The following is a 20,472-nucleotide window of genomic DNA, read 5'->3' on the forward strand; positions in this document are numbered from 1 at the left end:
AAACAATTTCTTGCTCAAAGTGTAGATGAAAGAACGTGCAGTATTTAGATGATTTGCTGGCTTGGTGGTGAAGCAGCTAATTGGAATTTAGGGAGACAGCCACAATCAGGCATTATTAATAGATCTCAGTAGTAAAGATGAGCAAAGTAGATTTGAGTCTCTGCTAGGCAGAATAATCCCCCACAAAAAAATGTCCAAATCCTAATCCTCAGAACTTGCAAATATGCTACTTAACATGGGATTTTGCAATTGTGGCTACACTAAGACCTTGAGATGAGGAGATTATTTTGGGTTATCCAGGAGGGCTCAATGCAATTTCAAGCATTCTTAAAAGTGGCAAAGGGAGACAGAAGAAGTCAGAGTGATGTAATATGAGTAGGTCTCCACCTGTCACTCTTGGCTTTGTAGATGCAGGAAGGAGAACACAAGCATAGGAACATAGGCCAAATTCAAAGATGCAAGGAAATATTAATAGATTTTCCCCTTAAATCCTCCAGAAAGGAAGGTATACCAACTATCACCTTGATTCTAGTCCAGTAAGACAGTGTCACACCTCTGACCTACAAAACTGAAATTAATAAATTAGGGTTGTTTTAAGCCACTAGGTTTGAGGCAATTTGTTGTAGTAGTAATAGAAAATTAATACAGCACTTAACATGGTAAGCAACACACAAAATCTTCTCTATAAATGAAGGAAGGTTTAGATATACTGGGTGAATAAATGAATGAGTAATGAATGAATGGATTACTATGATAAACACCCATATAGAGCTTCCTGAAGAATCTGGTTAAATGGACCAAGGGCCTTTCAATTTCATAGTCTTTATGAATCCCGTGAATCCACACTCAAGTTTCTCCTTTTGGGAAAGATATCTCACTCTTAAAAGCTCACTTCTCTGCCCATCAGCATGAGTGTTTTTCTCCATAGCAGATGCACTGTAATGCAAATACTAGCCCACAAGACTATTTTTCTAGAATGGGAGTTTCTGGAAAGCAGGACTGTGTCAACTTCATTACTATCATCCCAATGCAAGTAGGAATGCAATAGACAGTGGATAATAGAATGAATGGAATGAAGGAGGGAAACCAGGGAATGACTGAGAGTTCCATTTGCTCATCTCTGAATCTGGAAAATTTAAACATTGTTTAGTCTTTGCCCACACATAGCACATGCTAATTCCTTCCCCAAGGGAGGAAACATAAGGTCCAATCTAGTCACTGTATCTACTCAAAATCCAGGATCTCCTGAACTTGAACAGTCCTCTCCATGGGGTCTCACCAGGATTCCCTGTGCTCTGGCTGCCCACAAACTGAAAAGACCAAGTTTCCACAACCACATACAGAATTATATGTACAATATAGAAGAGGCATTATAAAGAGAAAGAATGGGAGACTTACTAATTGTTCTTTTGCAGCAGTTCTGAAATCCCACTGGGGGAATACTATGAAAGTCTTTGACCCCAAAAGAGGAGAAATAATCTTCATGGTCCTGGCTCTATTCTCTGGAAGTTCTGTCTTATCTATCATACTCCATGGCAGTGCCTGAAGTAGGAATAATGCTCTTTGAAGACACTGAATATCTTTAAAAACCAGCTTTCTGTACCTGGAAGTTTAGAGGACCAAAGTTTGTCATAAATCACAAAAAGTCAAATAATTTTCAGTTTGCCCCATGGTTTATTTGGCAAAATTACTCCTTCAGAAATGTTGTAGGCTTCTAATATATTCAATTTCAGTTATATATGTTAATAATCATACTTAACTTGTTACACATAGTCTCAAATGTACTTTATTTCTTTGTTTCCTCACCTCTATGCCCTAACTTTTAATTGTTACTAAATTGAAGCTACCAAGATTCAGTGGAAAGGCTACACAATCAGTCATCTTTGCTGCAAACTGCATTTTCCATCTCTTGAGCTAAAATTCATATAATTAAGTTTAACAGTATTATATGTACAATGTGATGATACTTACAAAATATGCAATTGTGTAACTAATGCCACAGCTATGACATAAAATGTTTCTGGCACACCAAAAAGTTTCCTCACATACCTTTGTAGTCAACCTCTGCTTCATGCCCAGCCCCAGGCAACTGCTGATATGCTTTCTGTTACTAGAGATTATTTTACTTTGTCTATAATTTCTTATAAAATGAACCATACAGTATGTGCTCTTTTGTATCTGGCTTCTTTTAATCAGCCTAGTGATTTTGAGATTCTTCCTTGATACCATGTGTATCAGTAATTCATTCTATTTTTTGCTAAGTAGAATCTCATTATATGGATACATCATAATTTGTTTATTATCCTCTTGATGGCCATTTGGTTTTTTTCCAGTTTTTGGTTGTCATGCTGTATGACCTACGACCATTTGTGTGCAAAGTTTTATGGGAACATGTTTTCATTTCTTTTTGATAAATATGGGAGTGATAAATATGGCACATATATGCTTGACTTTATAAGAAACTGCCAAAGTGATTGTATGATTTTACATTCCCACCAGCAATTTATGAGTTTCAGTTATTCTTTCCAACATGTGATTTTGTCAGTCTTTTTAATTTTAGCTATTCTGGAAAGTGTGCAGTGATTTCATTGTGATGTTTATTTCCTGTTAGTGATGATTATGCTATACGTTTTTTTATGTGTTTTATATATCTTCTTTTATCTTCATCTATAAAATGTTTCTTCAAATATTTTGTCTCCCTGCTTGTTCTTATTGAGTTACAGATTTCTGCATATACAGTTTTGGGAAAAAGAATGTCCTTTTTCAAATTTTATATTGCAAATATTTTCTCCCAGTTGGTGACTTGCCTTTAAATTCCCATAAAAGAGTTCTTTGTCGAGCAGAAGTTTTGATTTAGTTAAGTCCAGTATATCAGTTTTGTCTTCTGTGGTCTGTGCTGTTTGTGTCCTATCAAAGTTATCATTGCCTTTCCCAAGGCTACAAAAATTTTCTCATATGATTTCTTCTAAAAATTTAATTATTTTAGCTCTTACATTTAAGTCAATGATCCATTGTGAATCAACTTTTTTATGTATTCTGAAACCTAAAGGTAGCAATTCATTATTTTGCATATGGATGTCAATGGTTACTTTACTATTTTAACAAAAATATGAATATACTTCTTCCATTGAATAACCTTGGAATAAGGTTGAAATATCAATAATACATATTGATATTTTTTATTTATATGTCTATTTTTAGGATCTTCATTCTGTCCCATGTGTCCATCTATATGCCAACACCATCTTGTTTTGTTTACTTACGTTATATTAAGTCTTGGTATGATGTATACTAAGTACTCCAAATTGGTTTTTATTTTAAAAAATTATTTCTGACATACGGTTAATTTTCATTTCCACATAATTTTTTAAATAATCTTGTCCAAAAATTCTACCAAAAGCAAAAACAAAAACAAAAAAATCCATCTTAGATTTTGATCAGGATTGCCCTGAGTCTATAGATCAATTTTGTGAGAACGAACATCCTAATACTATTTTGTCTTTCAATCCATGAATATGGTATATATTTCCACTTCTTTTGGTCTTAAGTTACCTGAGCAATGTTTTGTAGTTTTCAGTTCACATGTCTTGCTTATGTTTAATTAAATTTCAATGTGTAAGGTTTTTTTGTTTTTGTTTTCAGCTTCCTTTTCTTACCTTTAGTATAATATTGAATAGAAGTGATAAAGACAGCCATCTTTGCCTTTTTCCTGATCCTAAGAGGAAGGAAAGCATTCAGTCTTTTACCGTGAAGTGTAATGTTAGCTATAGGTATGTTTGTAAATGTCATTTGTCAATTTGGGGACCTGCCCCTTACCTTTATTTCTAGATTGTTTTTTTATGAGTATGTGTTGAATTTTGTAAGAAATTTATTGAGAGGATTATATAGTCTTTCTTCCTTAATTCCTTTCTCACTCTCTTTCTCCCTTCCTTCCTTCCTCCCTCTCTCCCTCCCTTCATCCCTCCTTCCCTCCCTTCCTTCCTTCAGTTGTCCAGTTGTTTAAGGAAAAATAATAAATTGTTCTCTTATTACTTCACCTTTGCTGGAAAGGATTTTTTTCTTGTACATGGCTGTTTTAATATGATTTTTGTTACCCAAGGTTTTTTTCATCATATTAGCCCCCTGTTTAGGGGTCAGAAGCAGTTAGCATTCCCATAGAGAGAGCATCTGAATTTCCAGACACTTGCAAAATGGTTAGTTCTTTCCTATATGTGTTTATTTTTTTCTTGTAATACAAAAAGGTTCAATAGTAGCCAGCAGACACTAATATCCTCATTCTTCTCAATCTTTTCCCCACAGCTGCCAGTACAGTAGACACGTGATTTTCCTGCAGGAAATTGCAGGCAAGAGTTTTACCAAATGTTTGCCATTATGTAATATGGATCATCATCTCTTCAGCCTCTGATAACAGCTTTATTACTTCTTGTTTCCTGTATGCTAAGCCTTTACCACATGGTTTAGATTTTTTGTTAAAAAGCATGTCTCTTGAGTTTATCCTAGGCATTGACACCCAGATGGCAGTGGGAAACAGAAATGAACGAGAGAGAAGGCACACTAGGAGTGACACATCGATTCTATTTACATTCTACTGGGGAAAATTAGTCCCATGTCATACCTGTGTACAAGAGAGATTTATCTAACTTTGTAGTTAGAAAACAGAGAATAGATTTAAAGAACTATTAGTCCATCTTTCATACAATGCTGTAACTTCTTTTCCTAAGGAAGTTACCCTGTAAATGCACACTGACATAGTCTTGTAAGGACTCATGACGAAGTCCTCCAGTATGTGGAGGAAGGTTAATGTCTAAATGTCAATTCACTAGACAAATACTAGAAAAGAAACTGACATTAGAAGAATTTGTGGACTTTGCTAAACGTTATCAGCTACAAAACTGCTGTTAGATTTGGGAATAGACTGAGGCTGTTTGACTGAAAAGAACATAATTTTATATCAGTCTGAATCCACCAAAATGGATAAAATTCTCAGAGGTTTTGGATTCAATGTGTTACCTCGAGCAGCTGGGGATAGTAACAATTGTTTGGTTATAATTGTTCACTCATTTAGTATAATTGTCTCATACTAAATGTAGTTGAGATGTGAGCATTTTAAAAATAATGCTGGTGAAGTACACCACATAATCAGGAGAGAGTGAAATGCTGGAGTGAATATGTCATTCATGACCCTCTCTATCCTTCATGAAATCCCAGCAGACCCAAGGTTGTGAGAAATACATCAGTGAAGGGAGCAGCAGCACATTTAAATAGTGATTAGTGGCTGTATTTGTCATCTGAGATACTGATGCAAAATGTTATGGGTGAAGTGAGTCCATTGTTTTTAGGGGGATTGGAAGATTCCTGGAATGGCTGCACAGAAATGGAAGTACAAGAGGAAAAGGAGTTGCCATGGAAATCAGAAAGGTCTGACATGCTGGAATATTTAGCAGTTTAATTGATCTTTGGAATCCTCGAGCTCAGATATATAGGCAGTGTAATATATTTAATTATCATAGCTATAACAAAGTCTCAAGATTTATATAATTGCTAGCCTGCTCTAAGGCATCATGATAGTGAGTTGCAACTCCTCACCAAATGGTCAAACTTGAGTAACTTCACAGATCTCAAGCCATTTGAATGAAATAAGTCTGAGTACAGTTGAAGAAAGACCTTGTGAAGAATATCCACCATAAGTATATGTCAATAATATTACTCTCAACTTTCTCTGAAGGGATTTGTAGCCATTTGCCACAGTTAACTGTACACAGAGAAAATAGAATCATCCACATTATTATTAGTTCTTCATTTATTAGACATTGGTTCTGAGCTAACACCAAAACATAGAGACTCAGCACTTTCTTGTAGTTTACTGGTGAGAAATGGAACTAATGAATAACTGGTGAAAGTGTAATTTCATTCATTCATTATTTTGGTCTTTAATTTAACAAATAAACATGGAATGCCTAATATCTCTCTGGCTGTGTTTTGTGCCTAGGATACAGAGGTGAAAAAAAAAAAAAAAAACAGGAAAAATGTATTCCCTGATAGCCTGGAGAAAAGAAAAAAAGAAACACCAGATGTAGACAAAACAACTAAATTGTATTTTAAAATTCTATGAGTGAATTAAAATAGTACAGAAACATAGAGATACTGGTGATACTGTGAGTCAGGAAGGGTGATACAAATTTAACAAGGGTGATCAGTATTAAAACATCAAGCAAAAACCTGAAGTATGTGTAGGAGGTATTCTTGTGGCTATCTACAGAGAATGAATTACAGGTAGAGTTGAGCCAATGCAAAGACTGTAAGATGAGACCTTCCCTAATGTGTACCAAGAAGAATACAAAAGCCAATATGGCTGCATCAATACAGTTAAGGAAAGAATAGTAGGAGATGAGGTCTGATGACACTTGAATTTCTCAATAAGATAGAGAGCTTAGGAATGAGTTGATTTGGGTAAAGACATAATCTGACCAATGTGGCCATTGGATACCTCTGGCTGCTCTGTTATGCACAGACTTTGTGAGGTTAAAGTGTAGAATCAGGGAAATCACTGAGGAGTTTATTGCAGTTAACCAGGCAAGAGATGATTGTGGTTTGGACTATGGTGGTGGCAGTGCAAGTTTTGAAATAGTTTCTATTTATCTTGAAGGTAAAGTTAATAGGATTTCTCAAAAGAGAGTCATCAAAGATGATACCAAAGTTTCTGATCTAATCAGATTGTAGGAGGGAGCTGCTATCATCCAAGACAGGAAATGCTGTGCTTGAAACTGGTTAGACAAGTTAAATTTGAAATGTTTTTGAATTATACAAATTATGATTTACAGTAGTTGGATATATAAATCTGTAATTCAGGAGAGAAATCCAGAAGGAAGGATTTCATATGGGTTGTATTCAAAGCCAAAAATCTGTGTGAAATTATAAAGGGAGTGAGTGTGACTAGTAAAGACAAGAGGCCCAAAAGATACTTGGACCTAGACTATTTCAAATTAAACTTCCTTTTTTTCCCTTTTCTTTAGTTCCTGTGTATATAAGTGGAAGAGTTATTAGCAAGTGGCAAAAATCTCTATATTGGATTCACCCATGGAATAAGAACTGGTATGACAGGAAGGGCTGAATGGAAGAGGCTGCAAAGTAATTCCTTTTCCAAAACCAATGAATCAAAGGAAAAATCACATTTCAGCAGTGGCATGTCACACATTTTTTGGCTATGATCAAAACTTGAAAGATGCAGAAGTTGTGACTACCAACAAAATACTATTTAATGATCCAATTTGGCCAATGCAGAAGACTTTGAAAAGTGGCAGTGGGTTAGCATAAGCTTAACCAGGTAGTAATTCCAAATGTGGTGATTTTAGATGTTGGCACAAATGAATATACAATCTCTAGTGCTTAGTATCGATATTTTAATAGAAAAATTAAGTTTTTCTTTTATCTCTAATTCAATAAATAGAAATAAAGGCCAGAAGTTTTTATCTCTGTAAGGCACCTCCTCTTTGCTATACCTCTTAGATAAATTCTCCCAATTTGCACCATATTTTAGCCCACAGAGATCTTGATCATCACACCAAACTTCACCACATTTGTGACCTCATACTTACAGGGTATACAGAGAAAGAAAAAAGAAAATAGCATAGATGCTTTCTTAAGACGTGTACATTATTGAAGATGGGGGGTAAATTCCATACAGCCAAGAATACTGGTTGATATAGATAAATATTTTGAGAGCTAGCTGGATCAATCAGTTGATAGATTAGATATGGCTTACTTATAAATAAATATAAATTTTGATGCAGATAAATAACTGAAGGTACTATGCTTGTTTCTATAGTAAAAGTACAAATAGGACATAATTTTATTTTTTTTTTTCAGTGACTCAGAACTTAGAACCCACAGTATCCTCAGACATATTCAGAACAACATTATGGATGTATTTCTTATATTAAAAAATAAATTCAGCTTGGAATTCAAAAGTGTTGACAGGCACAATCAACAAAAGACAATTATCTAAACATTGATGTAAAAGTTTTGAAACTTTAAAAACAAGTGAGCTGCCAGAAATAAAAGAATAAGAAATATAAAGATAAATAATATTTTATCTCAATGCCAAGCCCATGTGAAAGAATGTAGGGGAAGCTAAATAAATATAGTTGAATTTAAATCAATATAACTTGGCCAAAATGATTTTTTACTTTAAAAGAATAAAGTGAACATATTTCAAATCTAGGAACAAGAATAATCTGTCAGCCAATAATCTCTACTGCAAAGCTCCAAGCAAGAGATAATTAAGAACTTAACAATATAAGTTATGGGAAGATAATTAGCTTTAAATGTTAGCATAGACTTAGGTTTGTTAAGCAAAATGTATTAATACAAATAAATCTGTATAATGTGACAACATACAAGCTTATCCTTCAAAACATTTTTAAGCAAGAGATAATAGCGGAAGATATATAGCTTTAGGAGATAGTGTTAAGCTACTTCTTCAGTCTTCCATAATGTGAATTAAAAGATTTACCTAGAAAAATATTAGTGAATAAATAAAACAATATAGTTATCACAAGTTATTTTAAAATATTTGTTAAAATATTGAGAATGACTAGATGATGTACTGTAGTGTATTTTAAGAACTATACAGCTAGATAAAACTTTGAAAAAGAAAAACAAATTTGCTTACTGCAAATTAAATAACTATTTTCATGTTCTGCATGTCCCATCTGCTTCTGGACCTATGTAATTATTCTAGTTCAAGGAAATAAATGTTTAATGTCATTAAATGCCAAATAAATTTATAAAAAGAAATAAGAACGACTAAAGGTAAATTTCTAGCATTGCTTAGGATTTTATATATACGTACACAACACACATAAGCACACACATATGCATGTGTATGTATATATATATGTATACACACATATATATGCATACATGCAAATTACACACACACATATAACATGTATGCATATATAAGGTAACATGTAAATGACCTTAACCTCCCTATAGAAATATATGAATCATTGACTAGATTTTTAAAAATTCAAAAGTACTCTGTCTACAAGTAGAATACATCAATAGACTGGAAGCAAAAGAATAATCTAGACTTTACCAGGCTTGTGTGGATAACAGAATTAACAATAGTTAATGTATCTATCTCAAACAATATAGCATTGAAAAACCTTAAGGAAAATGGTAAGAAAAGCCATCTGAAATTGCAATTTCAAATTGCAATTTCAAATTAACTTATTTACCTGTATTATTAGATCAATATATTAAGGAAATGCAGTAGAGAGGGTGAGTCTGGACTATAACAGTGTATTGACCTGCTAACTCATAATAACATTATATTGGGAGAAACATGCTAGATGTAATAAAATAGGTTGAGTTCATAAATGGTTGAACAACTGAACCCAAAAGGCTTTAATTAATGGATTGAAATCAAAATTAAGGGAATTTTTAAGGGACATCCCCAGAACACTTTTCTCTTCCCTGTTTGATGCAACAGTTCAAATAAGTTTAAAAAGGTCATGCTTATCAAATTTGAAGAGCAGTAGCAGTTGTATGACAGAATCAGACTCCAAAAACCATTCGTTTACTCAACATTATTTAAAAACTATATTTGGTAGAATCACTCATGCAAGATGGATTTTAATAAAATTCCTAATATGTTATTACACTTGGGATGAAAAGGTCAAATGTATAACTATGAGGCTTGTAAAAATGACTTAAAAGCTTATCTGAAAGAAATGTTAAGCATTGTGGTTGACAATAAACTCAGTATCAGCCAACAGTGTCTACAGGAACCTGGAAACCTAATGTAAACATAGGCTGCACTTAAGATCCAGAGTAGATTGAAGTGGCAAAGACATCAATTTTATGGGCTTATAAATAAATAAAGTCCAAGAATAATCAAGAAACATAATAAAATACTGTAAAAGTTACTAAAATAAATTTTAAAAGACAAAGGCCAATGGATTCCCTGAAGAATGCTTACAACTATTAAAAGAATAATCTCTGTATTCCATAGCTGTTCCAAACATATGTGTGTATATAAATTAGTAAAAAAATAGCCAAAATAACTCAGAAAAATGAGTGGCACACCATTCATGAATTTAGATACAGACTAAACATAATTTATACATTACATTAAAGTATAACTCAGTGGTTAAGTACTTTTAGTGAAGAAAGACATGTTTAGTATGTATAAATTTTCTGCACCACAATCAAGTAAAATTAATGTTTTTTATATATACATATATATATTTATATAATTCTGCTCTGATCTCCATTGATCTGGCTGGAAGAAATTCATCTCAGCAATGTTTTGGGGGTTTCTCTCCTTATAGAGTTGGTGGAGGAACAGAGACATAAGTTGTGAAGAACACTTCGAGAAGTGTCTTCTGGGTTTTAGTTTCTCCTGATTGTGGCTCATGGGCTCATTGCCCAAACATCCACATTTCCTTTAAGTTCCATTGTTTCACCACTTCCTTGTGAGGCTTTTGCAAGGATTTTTCAATGGTTCCCAAGAACTCAGTTTTAATTATCTGAACTGTATGTTCTTCCCTATCAAATTGCCATTGCTCTTAGATACCACGTGTTGAAGCAGACAATGGATCTGTCCCATTTAATTACATTCCTCTAAATCCAGTTATTTTCCTCTTAGGAAAAACTGAGACATTCCTTCAGTCCTTCCAATATTGGCCTAAATATGCCACTTTCTAGCTTAAAATCCTCTATTCTTGGCAATTTGGCATAATCATTCTATGACCCTATTTTTCAAATAAAGAAAAATACTTTGTGACATTTGCTTTCTCAGTACTTGGAAATTTTTCCTTCAGAATCTGCAACTCTATAGTTTTTATCAACAGGTAACTCTGCTTCCAAGATCTTAGAGAAAAACCCCAAAGACTTGATTTGGCAAACTTCTTAGGTGAGTAGTGGGTAAACTATCTATTAGCAAAGTGATCTTTAAATATATGTATATGTATAAATATACAAATTCAACCACATGATGATAACCATCAAGAAATGATTAACTTAATATGTCACATAAGATGTATGTATTTCACAGGTATTACACTATAATTTGATTGTCATTTGATATCATTCTACATCTGTTATATGGTAAAATACTGTAAAAGCCCCTGATATTTCTAAAGATGTATAAAACAAAAATATACATTAAGAGAATAAGAAATCATTCTATTCAGTGAGTAAGTGCCAGTAATTCTTCTTAAAAACAAGATGTAGGTAATTGAGAACACAACCCTGTCATTCTTTTGGTATTGTATTGGGAATTCATGCAAAACCTATAATAGCAAAAAAAATAATAATAATAATAAAGTACAAAAATACAGTAATAAGAAACAAAGAATTAAAAAAAAACTTTTTTGCAGATGATCACTGTATATGAGAATATCCAGGAAAATCAACAAAAATTACTAGAGGAAAAACTTTTAATTAAACTGCAGTGTACAAATAATGTCTATGTAGAAGAAGAATGATATCAAAGAAATTTGTATTCATTTCCTGTGGCTCCTATAACAAATTATAACAGACTTGATGACTTAAAGCAACAGAAGTTTTTTTTCCTTTATATTTCTGGAAGCCAGATACAGGAAATCAGTATCACTGATCCTAAATCAAGGTGTCAGCAGGGCCATATTCCCTCCAAAGGCTCTGGGGAGAATCTGCTCCTTGCCTCTTGCAGTTTCTGATGGCTGCTGGCATTCCTTTGCTTGTAGCCAAATCACTCCAAGTTCCTCTGTGGTCACATTACTTGCTCCTCTTCTGTCTATGTAGTAAAATCTCCTGATAATTTAAGTCCTCGTGGAATATTTCACAGAAATTGACAAATTGTTAGTAACATTAGAAAAGTATATTAATTTAGTCAATAATTAACACATCATTTTTAAAATTAATGAAATGAATTTTTAAAAATTAAAAATTTACCATGCCAGCTTTTAAAATACATGAAAAATTTTAATTACTGCTTCTTTTTATTTTCTTTTTTTGCAGACTTGTGTTATTTTATTTTGCTCTTTCCAGGCTGAAGCTACTATATATCATGGGCATTTAGAGTTCTACAAATGACACTTTCAAAAAATAAAAGACAAAGACACCCAGAGTGAGATGTATGGTAGACATTAACCAGAGGTGAGGGGAGCTGGCAGGGGTGGGCCTCAAGTCAGGGGCCAGGTGGCTTCCACAGGGCTCCTGGCTGTGCACAACGCCCAGCTTCATCCTCCTGACACCCAGGAGTCCAGTCAGGAGGGGAGAACTGATCACACCAGGGGCTATGGCTGAGGCCGTGAGGGGCCCAGCACCACCAGGTGAGGACACAGGACTGGGGCTAGGGCACACTGGAGAGAGGGGGCCAATGAGAGCCCCCTGGTAAGGTGAGGACAGGCTTTGAATTTGGGGAGGTGCACCACCTGCCCTACCACTAGTGGGCAGGCAGGGCACTGAGGCCCGGAGATGCCGTCTCAAGAGCTCCCCATAGGACCCCTTGAAGACCACTCATGGCTACAACCAGGCTTGCCTGGGGCTGCTGCAGCAATAACATTTCATTAAAAAAAACCCAAAAACCAAAAAACACTGATTTGGTCATTTTTCTGCTTCCAGTGAGGTCAGAGTGAAAGAAACGAGACTGTGGCCCCTGCACCACATCAGGATGGGCAGTGCCTAGGCCCCAGCGGTCACCAAACCAGGCCTACTCCATGCACAAGCGGCAGGAGCCAGCCCCCTCCTGTCCATCCACAGGGATGGTGCACCAGGGGGGCCTCCCACAGGCTTGGGGCAAGAGCTTGGTTCCTGGGAATTGGGGGAAGGGGGGTGCTCAGGAGGGGACAGGGGATTCCAGTTACACACCTGCCACTCCCAGGGGCTCGGGAAGGCCGCCCAGCCCTCCACTTCTCCTTGGCCTTTTCGGGAAAATAAGTCTCAGAGTCGTCTGAGGTCAGAAGAAAGAAGTTCTAGCCTCTCTCAGGGCAGAGAAGAGAGGGCAGAGGGAACTGAAATCCCTCCAAGGACCGGGTCAGAGCCGCTGACCAGCCCGGGGGGAGGCCACATGGGACAACAGGTGAGGGCACTGTTTTCTCTGGGTTTCCAGTTTGAAAGGTAAGGGGCTCTGGCCGCAGCGGAGCCCACCTGGAGAACAGTGAACAGGAGGGGTCTGGGCAGGGAGGAGAAGGGGAGGCAGGAGGCGGGGCCTAGTACTCCCACAGTGTGTGTGATGTGGTCGAAGGTGTCAGCGCAGGCCCTCAGGGCCCCCGCGTGACTCTCCTTCAGGTAGTGCCTGCCCACCTTGATGACCAACTTGTTGTCGCAGAACTCGAAGAGAAAGTCCACAGGGGTGTCGCTGCTCCTGGTGACACAGGAGGCGTTGCCCACTATCAGGTACTTGCCCGTGGAGTCTTTGACGTTGTAGGCGCCGTCTCCAAACTCCAGCGGGAAGACGTCTTAGCTGGAGCAGTTGGCATCCAGGATACCCGTGACCTTGCGGCAGCCAATGAAGCCGTGGTCCCCGCGGAACACGATCATGAGGCTGTTGATCAGTTTCATGAAGAAGAGCTCCGAGTCCCCTGCTGTCTCCACCAAGGCAGCCAGGTGGCCATTCTTCTTGGCTGTCACAAACTTGCCATTGGACGCACGCAGTATAATCCTCTGATCATGCCACTCGATGTCAAAGTAGCAGCCGGTGTCCTTGGTGGAGGAGGTGGACTGCACACCCCCGGTGGCTGTCAGCAACCAGTAGTTGCCCGAGTGGGTGCGGAAGGTGCGCTTTTTGGTATAGCGGTCGATCTCCAGCTGGAAAATCTGTTGGTTGGTCTCTTTGTCCTGATTGGCCGGCAGGTCCATAGCCTGGCTCGTGGACATGTTCCTCTAGTCGGCCCCCTGTAGCATGACCTGGGTGCAGCTCTGCTCCAGGGCGAAGAGCTCGTCCTTCCCCACTTTGGTGCCCTTGCCCCGATGGTGCTTCGCAGTGGCGGAAAGCCACCTTGCTAGAGCAGAACTCGAGCGTGTAGCTGGTGGCGGGCTCGGGGTCCCAGTTGTAGCGCTGGTCCTGGAAGGCCAGCGTGATGAGCTAGTTGACGCCCCAGGGCACGTCGTGGTCCACTGCGATCTTGTCCGCCGGTCGCGCGCTCAGGTGCGCGTAGCTCTTGCGGGCCACGCTGCAGATGTTGACCTGTGGGTACGTGGCGATGTGCACGCTCCAATTCTCAGCCGGCGAAGCGGTCCGAGCGAAGCGCGACAGGCGGTCCTCAGTGCCGCCAAAGTAGAGCCGGTGTCCTTCGGACTAAAGGGACCTGCAGCCGTCGTCGTCATGCGCCACGATGGAAAAGTGCTGGGCACATCTTGTTCTCAGGTTACGTTGCCATCCTTCTCTGCCGCCAGGTAGCTGCCCGCTGCCCAACTCATCGGGCGGCTGCACCAGCATCTGCATCTGCATCTTCTTCAGGCTGCTGGCCCACTGGTTCACCTTGGACCCGAACGTCTCGACCGTCAGGTGCTTGTTGCTGCAGTTAATGAGACCGAACTCGATCTGCGGGGCCTCGACCGTGCAGTTGGCAGTCAAAGTGGCCGCGAACCCGAGGCCCGTGCAGCCAGGGAGGTCGGTGGCAGGTTCCTGCGGCGGCCCCCTGCTCCTTTGTCAGCTACCTCGGCCGTGCGCGCACCCTCAGCAGCGCTCTACAATCACCACAGTTTTTTGACATAATATTAAAAAGAATAAAAATGTCCAGTGGAAAGAAAGCTAAAAATTGACTACATAAATTCCAACAATGATCAAAAAGGAGTACAGAAATATGAGTCAGTATGTTTTCATGGGCTTTAAATCTGAGTTTAAATATTAATTAATTAATCTCTTCCTTCATTCCACAAGCTGAAATAAACTGCAAGGGATATACCTAAATAGAATCAACTTGTCAAATTAAAGAAAAACACAATGTAATATTTATTCCAAATCAAAAGAAGTTTGATCAGTGATGAGAAAAATGAGAATGTTAAAGCTATGATGGATGGTTTAAGTATATCCTTCATAAAGTTCCATAGTAAAATTGTGCCAGGAATATTTTCAGATGCAAATAATAGAAAACCCCACCCAGAATGACTTAAGCAATAGCGGTGTTTAATTATCTTAAATAAAAGGAAGTCCGGAGATGGGCAATCTAGAGTTGATACAACTCAATAATTTTACCAAGGACATTCTTCTACTCTGTTGTCTGAAGCTGGTTACTTTTTTTGACTGTAGGCATATTGAAATGTGGTTTCCAGTTGGCTGCAACACCTCCAGACATCATGGCTGTATTCAAAGTAAATCATCATGGGAGATGCTGATAAAAATGGGTTTTTCCTCAGGTGGTTTTCTTTCTTTCTTTCTTTTTTTTCCAACAAAAGAAGAAAAATAATTCCAAGAAGCTTTTTTCAGAAAACTTTATCTTAGTCTCAGTAGTAAGAAATGGGTGATGATATGGCCACTGCTGGACGAAAAAGCGGATATCTGGCAAAGAAGAAAGTAGGCTTAGATAGTCATTACCAATCCCTGGAGTTGTGCAAATAACAGACTGGCATGCTTTAGCTGGGAAGAATAGGTAGTATGTCTACTGGTTAAGAACCAGACTGTGTGCAGCATAAACCTATAACATTAATGTAGTACTTGGTGGATAGTATATGATGATAAAATAATAAATTAACATGTGAATATAAGCAAACTCTATGATGCTGAAACACACCTATTAAATCAACAGAGGTAAGTTAAGATGGTGGTGTCCACCCTTTCATTCATTTATTCATCCATTTAGCAGCTCACTACTGAGTGTTTATATCAGGCACTATGCTAAGTCCTAGGTATATATTAATGAGTGAAATAATCTTTGCCCTGGTAAAGCTGAAATTTAATGGTTGATCTAGAAAAAATTGTTTAAACTCTGGGAAATCAACTGTACTTAAATATAACTGGTAGTATTTAAAATAAATTGTGGCAGTTTCCTCAGAGATAAATCTTGAAACTCTTAACATCTGTAAAACTATAGGGTCAATTCTGTGAATGTACTTCCATTTCTCAAAATTTATTTTTTTCTGAAATATCTGGCAATTTAATGAAACACTAGAAACAACCAGATACCTAATAGTAAGTGAACAGTTTATTAATCTGTGCTTTATTCATGCATTAAAATGCAATATGGCTATTGAAATGATGAGGTTTAGGGCAATAAGCTTATATAGAAATGTATGTATACAATAAGTGAAAAAGCAGATCAAATAAAAATATGTCGAAACTAAATAAAATCTTCCTTAGCGTTCTTAGATTTGAGAACTCCTCCTTCTTTTGCAATACGTAGGGAATGTCTCCTCGTCCTTAGTGGACCATTATCAATCTGCTGGGAAAACTTCCCTGATCCTTCCCCTACTCAATTAATTGATTTCTATCTTAGCACTAACAACCTTTTTATTAATTCCTGTTTTATATGTTATTGTGACATAGAATTAGTTATGCCTGCTTCTCTCGGAGTTTTCAACACCTCTTTAAAGGAAGAAGCAATCTGTCATTCATCTCTATATTGTTGAGACCTGAGACATGACATTTCATTCTTGTGTCCACAATATCTACAAATATGTTTGTCACAGAGAAGGTGCTCAAAGAATGTTTGCTGAATGAAGCCAGCAAGTGCTCAGTAAACACTGGCTGAGTGAGTGGATGGATTCTCATAGAATTTCAGTCATATTGATGATCAGAATTGTATTCCAAATTGTTTAATAAAAATTCACGTTCATTAAATGCTTTTTTTCTGGAGAACATGTAACACTATTTTACATATGGGATGTTTTTACAATGTGAAATCTAATAAAATATGTATAGAACTTTGAAGTTCTATTATTTTATTTTATTTATTTATTTATTTTTGCAGTATGCGGGCCTCTCACTGCTGTAGCCTCTCCCGTTGCAGAGCACAGGCTCTGGACGCGCAGGCTCAGCGGCCATGGCTCACGGGCCCAGCCGCTCCGCGGCATGTGGGATCTTCCTGGACCGGGGCACGAACCTGTGTGCCCTGCATTGGCAGGCGGACTCGCAACAACTGCGCCACCAGGGAAGCCCTGAAGATCTAGTTTTTAAATGGCAGCTCCCTATGGTTCAGTTAACTTACCTGAACCTTCATGTGTGCCCTACCGAACTCAATATTGCACCTGACTCAGCTTTGCTTGATTAAGCCTGCTACATAGTTGGCCAGACTGATACTGTTGATGTAGCTCATTATCCTTAAATAACTACATGAATTCTTCTCTAGTTTAAGATCCAAGATAACTGTACACTTGTTTTTTGTCTTGCATCTACATAAAAACAGAATGGGGGGGACTGTGGTTACATATACAGTGAAATCAGAGAAAAGGGTCTTACCCACTTTTATTATTTCCCTTTCAACAGATTACCAAAAAAGTAGCATTCACTGATTTTATAATGTTACATACATTTCAAGAGGGTTATTTTATTTAAAAATACTGAAGGCAAAGTCTTCCGACTCTTCCACTTGAATTAACACCAGGCTTAAACAAAGGAAAGAGCACCGAATGAGTGGTTCAAATAAGAATGTGTACATACAAGTTCTGCTAGAGTGTCTGAATTTAACCTAAAATATCCTGGATCTCTATTCCAAAGTTTTAATTAAAGTGCCTGAGTATTTCTATTTTTTTTTCTTTCTTTTGTGGAGGTTTTACTATTTTATCCAATAAAGCCAGCTATCAAGATTGCTTTAAAAGCTGCTGACAAAGATAGACAGAAATAGAAGGTCTTTGATGTCAAATAAACAGTACTATTTTCATTACATGTGTTTCTACAAACCTCCATGAAAAATCAAGTTTGGGCTCCTTTTAAGAACAGGAGGTATCTTTGTGTGTGTGTGTGTGTATCCTGGTTGAGGGGATATGGGGGAGTGATATGAAAGGATACAATGAAAAAGAAAAGAATTCTATCTCCTTTCTCTTAGCCAAATAGTTTAGGTTTAACTGCCCTTGTTTTTGTTGGACCTGAATAGAAAAGTGAGGTATTTTAATCTTCTTTTTCAAAACATACAGTCTTATGGAAATTTAAGTCAACAGCTGTTCAACTGTCAAGTCACAAGCTAAATTCAAGTCTGAGAAAAGAAGAAAATCTGTTTAAATGAAAGCTTATTTGAATGAAGGCCATGGGTTTTAGCATTTGTGTTTGAAAGAAAATTTTAAATTGTTACTAAAGTAAAGGATCTTTTGCTAGGATGACCTTTCTTTGTTGAAAATGTTGGAAAATCAATATTCAACATGAAATCAGAAACTGAAGTGTGTCAACTGTAGGATCGCCAGAAGGTTGAGGGAATTGAACACCATAAACTCATGAACTCTTCAAGGTCAGAGGTTTGACCTAACACGATTTCTAGTATATAGAAAGCAGTCTAGAAAAATGCATGTTGGCATAGTGAACAAAAGGAGCAGTCAAAGAAATCAAGTAGTCACATTTTTCCCCCATTTTCCAAAGGTCTCTTATAATTGAGTTCTACTTTAGAAAGATTAATGATAGTTGGCAGGATATATAGTTGTGTGAAAGATAGGCAATTGTATGAATGTTTTTTAACAGTTCAGAAAATTAAGATATAAGCTCTTGGTCAAGAGTGGGGATAGCCTGTCTCATTGTGATACTGATTAATGGGTTGATTTTTTTCTTCATATATGATAAAAATTTGTGTTCATATGTGTTTTGCTTGAAAAGGTATGATAATGTAATTTTTTCCCAAAGTAGACTCTCTGGCTGCAAGTCTCTGCCTCCTATAAATGTAATGACCTTGATGAAAAGATACTGATTTAAAGACCGGACATTAGATTTGCAGATGCAGAAAATCAATGGTATTAATATAATAAAACTTATTATGCTCTTACAATGATTCACACTAAAAAGACTTAGGGAGGGCTAATATATAAATAAAATGGCAATGTATTAATTTATTATGGTGGTGGTTTCTCTAATCACCTTCATCCCAAATGTATGTCATATAGACAGAGTTGGAACCTATTGGGACTATAGTCATTCCTGTTGAAAAAGTCAAACTATCAGGTCCCTACACTTAATAACACCATGCTCAAAGGGGTTCTCCATTCATCATTGGTCTCTTTTCTGTTTAAATTGGTCAATGGCTCACGTGCAAGGCTTAGTGTTTTTTTATCCTGTACTGTACATTGTTCTCCCCAGTGTTTCCTGGACTCAGCTCTCTACCACACCTTTACCTCCAAAACTTTCCCACCATAATCTCTAAAACTATCAATCTGGAATCATCAAAAAAGCCCTATCATTAGCGTCTTCATTTCTTTGCCATAGGTGAAACTTGACTCTCAGCAGAAGATACCACTTTAACCTGCCCCCTTAAACGCTAGCTGCTTATTTTCCCACACCTGTACCCCTGGATGGTGAAGTAGTATTACTGTACTCTATACTCTCCTGTAGTAATGCTAGTAATAAGTCCTCTACTCTCTTGTAAAACTAGCGCACACACGCACACCCACACCCTTCAACTCATTTGAGATCCATGACACTTCACTATACATTTCTCAGCACTTTGTTATTGCCATCATCAACAGAAACATCTAGTACACTCCCTGTTGTTTACCAAAGCTTTCGGTGACTGTCTCATTAACTTTCTCCACCCAAATCCTGCCTTTATCATCCTTGGTAATACCAGTGTGTAACCATGGACTCTCTATCCTTAATGTCCTCATCTCTAAGACTTTTTCCTTAGCCCCCTCTTTCTCACATTCTGAATTTTATTTAAATGTAGATTATTTCTACTATGTAATCACAAATTCAGGTATCACTCTCTTGGATTACAACCTGCTTTCCTAGCTATGGTTGTTTCTGGGCCTCAGTGAAAGTTGCAATTCATCGCCTTTCTAAATTCATATGATCCTTTAGGCATCTCAGTTCTGTTATCAGCATCCCTTTCCAGTCATAAAAAATTGCAGTAAATCTTGCTCCAAGTTTCTTCCTGATGATTTCTTTACTGTACTGAAAGTGTTGGTTCTTTCCCACATTTTTCAAAACTGGAACTCAGCAATGCTTCCCAGACTTCCACAGACAAACCATTTTATCTCTTACTTCACAGAGAAAACATGATGATCTCTTCCTCAATTTCCCTCTTCCATGCATAAAAAACTACTTACACCTGCCTCTATTTTGTCCTGCCTTCCTCTGCTGAAGCGTACGTATTGGAGGCCATTCCCTCATACATCCTCAGAAATCTTTTCTTATAGAGCTCCCCATTATCTTTTATATATTTAACAATACCCTCACAATCAGATCCTTTCATCTGCATCTTCATAAATATAATGCATATATATCTATACAAACATATACATATAAATTTTATATATATATATAATTGTTCCACTTTAATTTTGCTTTTTAATTTCATGGATTTTTTACTTTGATTTCTCCTAATATAAATATAAAGTTTATATTTA

At 37.2% G+C, this 20,472-nt stretch overlaps 1 pseudogene; it reads right to left on the bottom strand.

Moving 5' to 3' along the window:
* Positions 1-13,202: 13,202 nt before the first annotated feature.
* LOC113627800 (fascin pseudogene) lies at positions 13,203-17,150 on the bottom strand (annotated as a pseudogene).
* Between the last annotated feature and the right edge of the window lie 3,322 nt (positions 17,151-20,472).

Source organism: Aethalodelphis obliquidens, unplaced genomic scaffold, assembly GCF_003676395.1.
Source record: "Aethalodelphis obliquidens isolate GAN/ISIS:26980383/991018 unplaced genomic scaffold, ASM367639v1 scaffold21, whole genome shotgun sequence".
In the NCBI taxonomy this organism is placed as follows: domain Eukaryota; kingdom Metazoa; phylum Chordata; class Mammalia; order Artiodactyla; family Delphinidae; genus Aethalodelphis; species Aethalodelphis obliquidens.